Genomic DNA, 12,309 nt, shown 5'->3' with positions numbered 1-12,309 from the left:
TCAATTAAAACGTTCCCTTTAAAAAGTATGGCGACCCCTGCTGATCTGGACTCATTTGATCCAGACCAGACTGATGGACCGTGCACCCAATCATCTTCATATTCTTTATAATTTAATCTGTGCGGGATGCCACATTCCTGCAGGAAAAGGACGGAAGCAGCAAAAACCGACAAGTAATTAAATAGGGCAACCCTTCTTACTCTGGCGCTCACACTTCTCACGTTCAAGGACAGACCGGACAACTCAGCCATGGGAATGTACAAGAAAATGTCTTACACCTCTGATTCCCCCTCCGAAGCCTCATACCCCCCAAAATCTGACTCAACTGTACGCATAGAGGAAGCAGGAGAGGAGGCACCATCACTCAGCCGACCCCCCTCCTCCATCATGATTGAGGCATAGTTGTTCTCGGGCATCCTGGCAATCAGGGCTCCAGACTCATTGGGTTCTTCCACCTCTTGCCCCTCCATAGGGGTCGGGTGTTCACTTAGTTCCGTCTCTGGTACCTCAGAGACGGTCACCCCTGAAACCTCCTCCTGGCAGGGAGGAGGGGGGGTATCCCCTATGGGGACCTGTGGAGGAACGTCACTTGGGTTCCCTGCATCCGCAGGTACTTCCATCGGCTCCCCCTGGACCGCCTCCGAATAGAGTCTTCTGGAGCCCCTCCGCCTTTTAACCTTCACCTCTCCACCCGGATCATCGCTCTCAGGGGGACCCCGAGCCAGAGGTTGCTGAGGAGCGGATTCGGCCGCCGTCCGCTCCTCTCTTAACCCAGCATGCTGCTGGGGGCCAGTTTTTTCACCACTTGCACGTTTTTTGGCCATCCTCTGCTCTTTAGGGTCCCCTCCTTTTGCCTGAGGGGGGTCTTTCTCCTTCTCCATCTCACCGCTTACCTCTTGTGGGGGGGTAATCACTGGCTCTGCTTGCCTCGGCTGGTGTCCCGGTTGCTGTCCTTGCTGCCTCCAGGGTTGCCACTGCTGCTCCGTCCTATGTCTGTGGGGACAAGAGGAGAAAAGGTGACCGAATTGTTGACAGAAATTGCACCTCCCTCCTCTTGTGCATTTCTCTGTCTCGTGCTGTGTGCTACCACATTTTTTGCATGTACTTTCACAGTTTTCTTTTGTGTGTCCATATCTGTGACACTTCCTGCAGTAGCTTGGCATCCCCGCATAAAAGAGGTCGCCACACATATTATTTATTTTAAAACGAGCTGGTGGTAGTTGTATTCCCCCTGGCAATCTGTCATCTTTTTTGCATGTAACCTGAAATCTCCACTTAGATGTCCAGATGCCACAGCTGTTCATGATTTTTCCTCTGCACTCAACCTTACTAAAATAGACTTGTAAAAACAACTCAACATCGTGTAGGTTGGCGAAAGGGGAATACATCTTTACTACCACCAGCTTAATATCGTCTAGAACGTGCTCAATAATCCGGACACCCTGAAGCTTTTTGTCTTTACTCGCAGCAGCTCTGGTAACAAAATCTCTGTGGATGCCATTTTGTGTGAACGTCACATCAAAAATTTTACGCTTCGGGTAGTCCTGGATTGCCAATATCTCGCCCTTCTGTATTCCGAAAACTCCTCCGAGCACGTCCTCTACTACGAATTTCAAATCGTCCGCCCTTTTGGTATCATCCGTGAGAATGACTCTCACGGTGTTTTTGATCCTTGCGTATGCCGGCACAGAACCTGGATCCGGATCATCATCCATGGTTCTAACCTCTCTCCACCCGAAGGTCTTGAGAGGCGATCGCTACTCGTTACCCTGGGACTAGGCCCTCTCCCCAATAGCAACAAGTGGGTGAAGCCCAGGCAATAAACCTGGGCGATCCCACAAGGCCGAGGAGAGGGGTACCCGAGTACCTTCTGACCAGATCTCCTGTATTACTACACTTGATCTTAGCCAAAAGGCCGAGAAGCGATAACCGTGAAAGGGGCGGGCCCAACAAGGTCCCCTTCATGGGCACTATCACTGCTTGCTGTCAGGGAGGCTGCCAGACAATTTTCCATGCACACTCTGGGCTGGGGGGCAGTCAACCACCAGTACACACAGCAGAACCTAAACCCATACCATTATTGCTAAGCAGCAAGACAGGGGCCCATTGCACTCCCACGGGGCCTTTTTAAATGCAATCCATAACCCGGATTTGCCAGGAACCCTTCTTACTCCTCCTACTTGCATGTGACACTGGGCTTAGGATCTGCATAGGAAACACACACACAAGCACACACCTACCTTTGTTGCCTGCAGATGCCTCCTTGGCTGTCCCCAAACGGTATCAAACCAACACCCACGGGAAGCTGTAAGCATAGAGGACATGCCTGCACCCCATTGGACTTACCTGTGTGGGTTAAATCCGGGTTATTTGACAACCTATGGCGGTGATGGTTCTGCTCAGGCAGAGCAGTGCTGATGCTCCTCATAAAGCTGTCGCTGCTGTGAAGGTTCTAGGTGACATCACAAATCCCTATGGTTACATACACAACAAAGCTGGGTTGTTGTTGTTTACACTCTGCAAGGCCTGTGGAAGTCAGTGACATCATAGCACTGTAGTTCTGAGGGTTCTAGATGGATGCAACAATCTCCTGTTGCTTCTATGAAGGCCATAATAGACAACATCACCAAACAGCTCCATAGTCACATACACAGCAAAGGAGAGATGTTGTTTACACCTAGTGATGTCAGTGGTATTGAGTGACATCACAGCACAGTGCTAAGGCTCCTGGGCCTGGACACAGCAGCGGCTGCAATATCTCAACGGAGAATACGTTTATATATATGTGTGTGTGTGCGCGTATATATATATATATATATATATATATATATATATATATATTTCTCCGCCGAAATCACTTTTAAACCCATTTCCACCTTTTTTTCCCTTCTCTTCCTCTTACTTTTTTTTCACGTTTTTTTACGTTTTTCTCCTTTTCGCCTCTTTTCTGGGCGTATTATTCTTCTTTTTCTTCTTTTTTTTCGTCTAATGCATACCCCATCAGTGCAGCAATGCTTATTCAATACCGCCAGCAGATGGAGACACTGGGGGATAATTTTCTAAGGATTTATACTGATTTTTCCTGTCTGAATTTGTCGCACAGAAAGTTGCAGGCCAAATATGTGTGACATTTCTGCGACTTTAGCTTCTAGAGCATTTTTACAACATTATACATAGGTGCTGAATACATAAAAAGCGACTGTTCAGCGACAGACAAGTCGCATCGGCTGAAAGTAGGCCAGAATGTCAGTCCATGTTGGAGCAGGTTTAGATACAGTCTAAAGTATAGATCTCAAAGTCTGTGCACAGAATTTAGCAAGGGCCTCGCACCTTCTGATGCATCAGGTAGGTGCACAATAGCATAGCCTAACCCTCTGTACTTTGGTCTATATTGATGCGGGACATAGACAGCCAGCTGATGACCAATCCATTAGTGCAATGGATGGCTGGAAGCATTTGTCTTTGCCTTTGCAATACCACAGAAGCAATGCATGGTCAATGTACAGCAATGACACACCTGTGTGAACAGCCAGGAGACCCCCCCCCCCATGTTATGTTACATAGTTACATAGTTAGTACGGTCGAAAAAAGACATATGTCCATCAAGTTCAACCAGGGAATTAAGGGGTAGGGGTGTGGCGCGATATTGGGGAAGGGATGAGATTTTATATTTCTTCATAAGCATTAATCTTATTTTGTCAATTAGGAACATTCAGCACCCACCCGCTATCAAGGCAGCTGCCTATCATGTCATGCCCTACCTGCACAGGTGTGCTGGCTACTCAAATGATCCAATTAAGGAGGCCATTTAGTCAGCAGCAGCAGAAGTCCTGTGCCTGGACGCTCCAACAGCGGCCAGACACAAGCAGAAGCAGCAGAAGCAGCAGCAGCAGCACCACCTTTTGTTTTTTGGCTGCAGCAGCAAGGCCCACAGGGCTGGCTAGCTGGCTAGCCAGCAAGCAGGTAGCAATGAAAGTAGGAATCTTTCTTTTTAACCCTGTAAGGGGGTGGTGCACTGTACCCGAAGATACTGCCATATCGGGTCAATGCATAGGGCGACGGAAGCAAGCTTCGAAATCGGCCCCCGTTCTCAAAAATCCATTTAATATATGGTCCCCAGATAGGGGACGTATCAGATATTAAACTGATAAGAACAGATACTACACTTGATCTTAGCCAAAAGGCCGAGAAGCGATAACCGTGAAAGGGGCGGGCCCAACAAGGTCCCCTTCATGGGCACTATCACTGCTTGCTGTCAGGGAGGCTGCCAGACAATTTTCCATGCACACTCTGGGCTGGGGGGCAGTCAACCACCAGTACACACAGCAGAACCTAAACCCATACCATTATTGCTAAGCAGCAAGACAGGGGCCCATTGCACTCCCACGGGGCCTTTTTAAATGCAATCCATAACCCGGATTTGCCAGGAACCCTTCTTACTCCTCCTACTTGCATGTGACACTGGGCTTAGGATCTGCATAGGAAACACACACACAAGCACACACCTACCTTTGTTGCCTGCAGATGCCTCCTTGGCTGTCCCCAAACGGTATCAAACCAACACCCACGGGAAGCTGTAAGCATAGAGGACATGCCTGCACCCCATTGGACTTACCTGTGTGGGTTAAATCCGGGTTATTTGACAACCTATGGCGGTGATGGTTCTGCTCAGGCAGAGCAGTGCTGATGCTCCTCATAAAGCTGTCGCTGCTGTGAAGGTTCTAGGTGACATCACAAATCCCTATGGTTACATACACAACAAAGCTGGGTTGTTGTTGTTTACACTCTGCAAGGCCTGTGGAAGTCAGTGACATCATAGCACTGTAGTTCTGAGGGTTCTAGATGGATGCAACAATCTCCTGTTGCTTCTATGAAGGCCATAATAGACGACATCACCAAACAGCTCCATAGTCACATACACAGCAAAGGAGAGATGTTGTTTACACCTAGTGATGTCAGTGGTATTGAGTGACATCACAGCACAGTGCTAAGGCTCCTGGGCCTGGACACAGCAGCGGCTGCAATATCTCAACGGAGAATACGTTTATATATATGTGTGTGTGTGCGCGTATATATATATATATATATATATATATATATATATATATATATATTTCTCCGCCGAAATCACTTTTAAACCCATTTCCACCTTTTTTTCCCTTCTCTTCCTCTTACTTTTTTTTCACGTTTTTTTACGTTTTTCTCCTTTTCGCCTCTTTTCTGGGCGTATTATTCTTCTTTTTCTTCTTTTTTTTCGTCTAATGCATACCCCATCAGTGCAGCAATGCTTATTCAATACCGCCAGCAGATGGAGACACTGGGGGATAATTTTCTAAGGATTTATACTGATTTTTCCTGTCTGAATTTGTCGCACAGAAAGTTGCAGGCCAAATATGTGTGACATTTCTGCGACTTTAGCTTCTAGAGCATTTTTACAACATTATACATAGGTGCTGAATACATAAAAAGCGACTGTTCAGCGACAGACAAGTCGCATCGGCTGAAAGTAGGCCAGAATGTCAGTCCATGTTGGAGCAGGTTTAGATACAGTCTAAAGTATAGATCTCAAAGTCTGTGCACAGAATTTAGCAAGGGCCTCGCACCTTCTGATGCATCAGGTAGGTGCACAATAGCATAGCCTAACCCTCTGTACTTTGGTCTATATTGATGCGGGACATAGACAGCCAGCTGATGACCAATCCATTAGTGCAATGGATGGCTGGAAGCATTTGTCTTTGCCTTTGCAATACCACAGAAGCAATGCATGGTCAATGTACAGCAATGACACACCTGTGTGAACAGCCAGGAGACCCCCCCCCCCATGTTATGTTACATAGTTACATAGTTAGTACGGTCGAAAAAAGACATATGTCCATCAAGTTCAACCAGGGAATTAAGGGGTAGGGGTGTGGCGCGATATTGGGGAAGGGATGAGATTTTATATTTCTTCATAAGCATTAATCTTATTTTGTCAATTAGGAACATTCAGCACCCACCCGCTATCAAGGCAGCTGCCTATCATGTCATGCCCTACCTGCACAGGTGTGCTGGCTACTCAAATGATCCAATTAAGGAGGCCATTTAGTCAGCAGCAGCAGAAGTCCTGTGCCTGGACGCTCCAACAGCGGCCAGACACAAGCAGAAGCAGCAGAAGCAGCAGCAGCAGCACCACCTTTTGTTTTTTGGCTGCAGCAGCAAGGCCCACAGGGCTGGCTAGCTGGCTAGCCAGCAAGCAGGTAGCAATGAAAGTAGGAATCTTTCTTTTTAACCCTGTAAGGGGGTGGTGCACTGTACCCGAAGATACTGCCATATCGGGTCAATGCATAGGGCGACGGAAGCAAGCTTCGAAATCGGCCCCCGTTCTCAAAAATCCATTTAATATATGGTCCCCAGATAGGGGACGTATCAGATATTAAACTGATAAGAACAGATACTACACTTGATCTTAGCCAAAAGGCCGAGAAGCGATAACCGTGAAAGGGGCGGGCCCAACAAGGTCCCCTTCATGGGCACTATCACTGCTTGCTGTCAGGGAGGCTGCCAGACAATTTTCCATGCACACTCTGGGCTGGGGGGCAGTCAACCACCAGTACACACAGCAGAACCTAAACCCATACCATTATTGCTAAGCAGCAAGACAGGGGCCCATTGCACTCCCACGGGGCCTTTTTAAATGCAATCCATAACCCGGATTTGCCAGGAACCCTTCTTACTCCTCCTACTTGCATGTGACACTGGGCTTAGGATCTGCATAGGAAACACACACACAAGCACACACCTACCTTTGTTGCCTGCAGATGCCTCCTTGGCTGTCCCCAAACGGTATCAAACCAACACCCACGGGAAGCTGTAAGCATAGAGGACATGCCTGCACCCCATTGGACTTACCTGTGTGGGTTAAATCCGGGTTATTTGACAACCTATGGCGGTGATGGTTCTGCTCAGGCAGAGCAGTGCTGATGCTCCTCATAAAGCTGTCGCTGCTGTGAAGGTTCTAGGTGACATCACAAATCCCTATGGTTACATACACAACAAAGCTGGGTTGTTGTTGTTTACACTCTGCAAGGCCTGTGGAAGTCAGTGACATCATAGCACTGTAGTTCTGAGGGTTCTAGATGGATGCAACAATCTCCTGTTGCTTCTATGAAGGCCATAATAGACGACATCACCAAACAGCTCCATAGTCACATACACAGCAAAGGAGAGATGTTGTTTACACCTAGTGATGTCAGTGGTATTGAGTGACATCACAGCACAGTGCTAAGGCTCCTGGGCCTGGACACAGCAGCGGCTGCAATATCTCAACGGAGAATACGTTTATATATATGTGTGTGTGTGCGCGTATACATATATATATATATATATATATATATATATATATATTTCTCCGCCGAAATCACTTTTAAACCCATTTCCACCTTTTTTTCCCTTCTCTTCCTCTTACTTTTTTTTCACGTTTTTTTACGTTTTTCTCCTTTTCGCCTCTTTTCTGGGCGTATTATTCTTCTTTTTCTTCTTTTTTTTCGTCTAATGCATACCCCATCAGTGCAGCAATGCTTATTCAATACCGCCAGCAGATGGAGACACTGGGGGATAATTTTCTAAGGATTTATACTGATTTTTCTTGTCTGAATTTGTCGCACAGAAAGTTGCAGGCCAAATATGTGTGACATTTCTGCGACTTTAGCTTCTAGAGCATTTTTACAACATTATACATAGGTGCTGAATACATAAAAAGCGACTGTTCAGCGACAGACAAGTCGCATCGGCTGAAAGTAGGCCAGAATGTCAGTCCATGTTGGAGCAGGTTTAGATACAGTCTAAAGTATAGATCTCAAAGTCTGTGCACAGAATTTAGCAAGGGCCTCGCACCTTCTGATGCATCAGGTAGGTGCACAATAGCATAGCCTAACCCTCTGTACTTTGGTCTATATTGATGCGGGACATAGACAGCCAGCTGATGACCAATCCATTAGTGCAATGGATGGCTGGAAGCATTTGTCTTTGCCTTTGCAATACCACAGAAGCAATGCATGGTCAATGTACAGCAATGACACACCTGTGTGAACAGCCAGGAGACCCCCCCCCCCATGTTATGTTACATAGTTACATAGTTAGTACGGTCGAAAAAAGACATATGTCCATCAAGTTCAACCAGGGAATTAAGGGGTAGGGGTGTGGCGCGATATTGGGGAAGGGATGAGATTTTATATTTCTTCATAAGCATTAATCTTATTTTGTCAATTAGGAACATTCAGCACCCACCCGCTATCAAGGCAGCTGCCTATCATGTCATGCCCTACCTGCACAGGTGTGCTGGCTACTCAAATGATCCAATTAAGGAGGCCATTTAGTCAGCAGCAGCAGAAGTCCTGTGCCTGGACGCTCCAACAGCGGCCAGACACAAGCAGAAGCAGCAGAAGCAGCAGCAGCAGCACCACCTTTTGTTTTTTGGCTGCAGCAGCAAGGCCCACAGGGCTGGCTAGCTGGCTAGCCAGCAAGCAGGTAGCAATGAAAGTAGGAATCTTTCTTTTTAACCCTGTAAGGGGGTGGTGCACTGTACCCGAAGATACTGCCATATCGGGTCAATGCATAGGGCGACGGAAGCAAGCTTCGAAATCGGCCCCCGTTCTCAAAAATCCATTTAATATATGGTCCCCAGATAGGGGACGTATCAGATATTAAACTGATAAGAACAGATACTACACTTGATCTTAGCCAAAAGGCCGAGAAGCGATAACCGTGAAAGGGGCGGGCCCAACAAGGTCCCCTTCATGGGCACTATCACTGCTTGCTGTCAGGGAGGCTGCCAGACAATTTTCCATGCACACTCTGGGCTGGGGGGCAGTCAACCACCAGTACACACAGCAGAACCTAAACCCATACCATTATTGCTAAGCAGCAAGACAGGGGCCCATTGCACTCCCACGGGGCCTTTTTAAATGCAATCCATAACCCGGATTTGCCAGGAACCCTTCTTACTCCTCCTACTTGCATGTGACACTGGGCTTAGGATCTGCATAGGAAACACACACACAAGCACACACCTACCTTTGTTGCCTGCAGATGCCTCCTTGGCTGTCCCCAAACGGTATCAAACCAACACCCACGGGAAGCTGTAAGCATAGAGGACATGCCTGCACCCCATTGGACTTACCTGTGTGGGTTAAATCCGGGTTATTTGACAACCTATGGCGGTGATGGTTCTGCTCAGGCAGAGCAGTGCTGATGCTCCTCATAAAGCTGTCGCTGCTGTGAAGGTTCTAGGTGACATCACAAATCCCTATGGTTACATACACAACAAAGCTGGGTTGTTGTTGTTTACACTCTGCAAGGCCTGTGGAAGTCAGTGACATCATAGCACTGTAGTTCTGAGGGTTCTAGATGGATGCAACAATCTCCTGTTGCTTCTATGAAGGCCATAATAGACGACATCACCAAACAGCTCCATAGTCACATACACAGCAAAGGAGAGATGTTGTTTACACCTAGTGATGTCAGTGGTATTGAGTGACATCACAGCACAGTGCTAAGGCTCCTGGGCCTGGACACAGCAGCGGCTGCAATATCTCAACGGAGAATACGTTTATATATATGTGTGTGTGTGCGCGTATATATATATATATATATATATATATATATATATATATATATATTTCTCCGCCGAAATCACTTTTAAACCCATTTCCACCTTTTTTTCCCTTCTCTTCCTCTTACTTTTTTTTCACGTTTTTTTACGTTTTTCTCCTTTTCGCCTCTTTTCTGGGCGTATTATTCTTCTTTTTCTTATTTTTTTTTCGTCTAATGCATACCCCATCAGTGCAGCAATGCTTATTCAATACCGCCAGCAGATGGAGACACTGGGGGATAATTTTCTAAGGATTTATACTGATTTTTCCTGTCTGAATTTGTCGCACAGAAAGTTGCAGGCCAAATATGTGTGACATTTCTGCGACTTTAGCTTCTAGAGCATTTTTACAACATTATACATAGGTGCTGAATACATAAAAAGCGACTGTTCAGCGACAGACAAGTCGCATCGGCTGAAAGTAGGCCAGAATGTCAGTCCATGTTGGAGCAGGTTTAGATACAGTCTAAAGTATAGATCTCAAAGTCTGTGCACAGAATTTAGCAAGGGCCTCGCACCTTCTGATGCATCAGGTAGGTGCACAATAGCATAGCCTAACCCTCTGTACTTTGGTCTATATTGATGCGGGACATAGACAGCCAGCTGATGACCAATCCATTAGTGCAATGGATGGCTGGAAGCATTTGTCTTTGCCTTTGCAATACCACAGAAGCAATGCATGGTCAATGTACAGCAATGACACACCTGTGTGAACAGCCAGGAGACCCCCCCCCCATGTTATGTTACATAGTTACATAGTTAGTACGGTCGAAAAAAGACATATGTCCATCAAGTTCAACCAGGGAATTAAGGGGTAGGGGTGTGGCGCGATATTGGGGAAGGGATGAGATTTTATATTTCTTCATAAGCATTAATCTTATTTTGTCAATTAGGAACATTCAGCACCCACCCGCTATCAAGGCAGCTGCCTATCATGTCATGCCCTACCTGCACAGGTGTGCTGGCTACTCAAATGATCCAATTAAGGAGGCCATTTAGTCAGCAGCAGCAGAAGTCCTGTGCCTGGACGCTCCAACAGCGGCCAGACACAAGCAGAAGCAGCAGAAGCAGCAGCAGCAGCACCACCTTTTGTTTTTTGGCTGCAGCAGCAAGGCCCACAGGGCTGGCTAGCTGGCTAGCCAGCAAGCAGGTAGCAATGAAAGTAGGAATCTTTCTTTTTAACCCTGTAAGGGGGTGGTGCACTGTACCCGAAGATACTGCCATATCGGGTCAATGCATAGGGCGACGGAAGCAAGCTTCGAAATCGGCCCCCGTTCTCAAAAATCCATTTAATATATGGTCCCCAGATAGGGGACGTATCAGATATTAAACTGATAAGAACAGATACTACACTTGATCTTAGCCAAAAGGCCGAGAAGCGATAACCGTGAAAGGGGCGGGCCCAACAAGGTCCCCTTCATGGGCACTATCACTGCTTGCTGTCAGGGAGGCTGCCAGACAATTTTCCATGCACACTCTGGGCTGGGGGGCAGTCAACCACCAGTACACACAGCAGAACCTAAACCCATACCATTATTGCTAAGCAGCAAGACAGGGGCCCATTGCACTCCCACGGGGCCTTTTTAAATGCAATCCATAACCCGGATTTGCCAGGAACCCTTCTTACTCCTCCTACTTGCATGTGACACTGGGCTTAGGATCTGCATAGGAAACACACACACAAGCACACACCTACCTTTGTTGCCTGCAGATGCCTCCTTGGCTGTCCCCAAACGGTATCAAACCAACACCCACGGGAAGCTGTAAGCATAGAGGACATGCCTGCACCCCATTGGACTTACCTGTGTGGGTTAAATCCGGGTTATTTGACAACCTATGGCGGTGATGGTTCTGCTCAGGCAGAGCAGTGCTGATGCTCCTCATAAAGCTGTCGCTGCTGTGAAGGTTCTAGGTGACATCACAAATCCCTATGGTTACATACACAACAAAGCTGGGTTGTTGTTGTTTACACTCTGCAAGGCCTGTGGAAGTCAGTGACATCATAGCACTGTAGTTCTGAGGGTTCTAGATGGATGCAACAATCTCCTGTTGCTTCTATGAAGGCCATAATAGACGACATCACCAAACAGCTCCATAGTCACATACACAGCAAAGGAGAGATGTTGTTTACACCTAGTGATGTCAGTGGTATTGAGTGACATCACAGCACAGTGCTAAGGCTCCTGGGCCTGGACACAGCAGCGGCTGCAATATCTCAACGGAGAATACGTTTATATATATGTGTGTGTGTGCGCGTATATATATATATATATATATATATATATATATATATATATATATATATTTCTCCGCCGAAATCACTTTTAAACCCATTTCCACCTTTTTTTCCCTTCTCTTCCTCTTACTTTTTTTTCACGTTTTTTTACGTTTTTCTCCTTTTCGCCTCTTTTCTGGGCGTATTATTCTTCTTTTTCTTCTTTTTTTTCGTCTAATGCATACCCCATCAGTGCAGCAATGCTTATTCAATACCGCCAGCAGATGGAGACACTGGGGGATAATTTTCTAAGGATTTATACTGATTTTTCCTGTCTGAATTTGTCGCACAGAAAGTTGCAGGCCAAATATGTGTGACATTTCTGCGACTTTAGCTTCTAGAGCATTTTTACAACATTATACATAGGTGCTGAATACATAAAAAGCGACTGTTCAGCGATAGACAA

The 12,309-nt window shown here is 46.6% G+C and overlaps 4 non-coding genes and 1 pseudogene across 4 annotated transcripts; all 5 read right to left on the bottom strand.

The window, feature by feature from the left end:
* Positions 1-1,794: 1,794 nt before the first annotated feature.
* Positions 1,795-1,927, bottom strand: LOC130314014 (U2 spliceosomal RNA; annotated as a pseudogene).
* A 2,078-nt stretch (positions 1,928-4,005) lies between these two features.
* LOC130314017 (U2 spliceosomal RNA) lies at positions 4,006-4,196 on the bottom strand. Its single transcript, XR_008861782.1, has one exon. It is a non-coding gene; the product is annotated as a U2 spliceosomal RNA (small nuclear RNA).
* A 2,082-nt stretch (positions 4,197-6,278) lies between these two features.
* Positions 6,279-6,469, bottom strand: LOC130314016 (U2 spliceosomal RNA). Its single transcript, XR_008861781.1, has one exon. It is a non-coding gene; the product is annotated as a U2 spliceosomal RNA (small nuclear RNA).
* A 2,078-nt stretch (positions 6,470-8,547) lies between these two features.
* On the bottom strand, positions 8,548-8,738 carry LOC130314012 (U2 spliceosomal RNA). Its single transcript, XR_008861780.1, has one exon. It is a non-coding gene; the product is annotated as a U2 spliceosomal RNA (small nuclear RNA).
* Positions 8,739-10,820: 2,082 nt separating this feature from the next.
* On the bottom strand, positions 10,821-11,011 carry LOC130314000 (U2 spliceosomal RNA). The gene has a single exon (XR_008861770.1). It is a non-coding gene; the product is annotated as a U2 spliceosomal RNA (small nuclear RNA).
* Positions 11,012-12,309: the final 1,298 nt, after the last annotated feature.

The sequence above is a fragment of the Hyla sarda genome, unplaced genomic scaffold (assembly GCF_029499605.1).
Source record: "Hyla sarda isolate aHylSar1 unplaced genomic scaffold, aHylSar1.hap1 scaffold_1800, whole genome shotgun sequence".
NCBI lineage: Eukaryota > Metazoa > Chordata > Amphibia > Anura > Hylidae > Hyla > Hyla sarda.
Note: the sequence above shows the minus strand (reverse complement) of the source record. Positions and strands in the feature narration are given on the sequence as shown.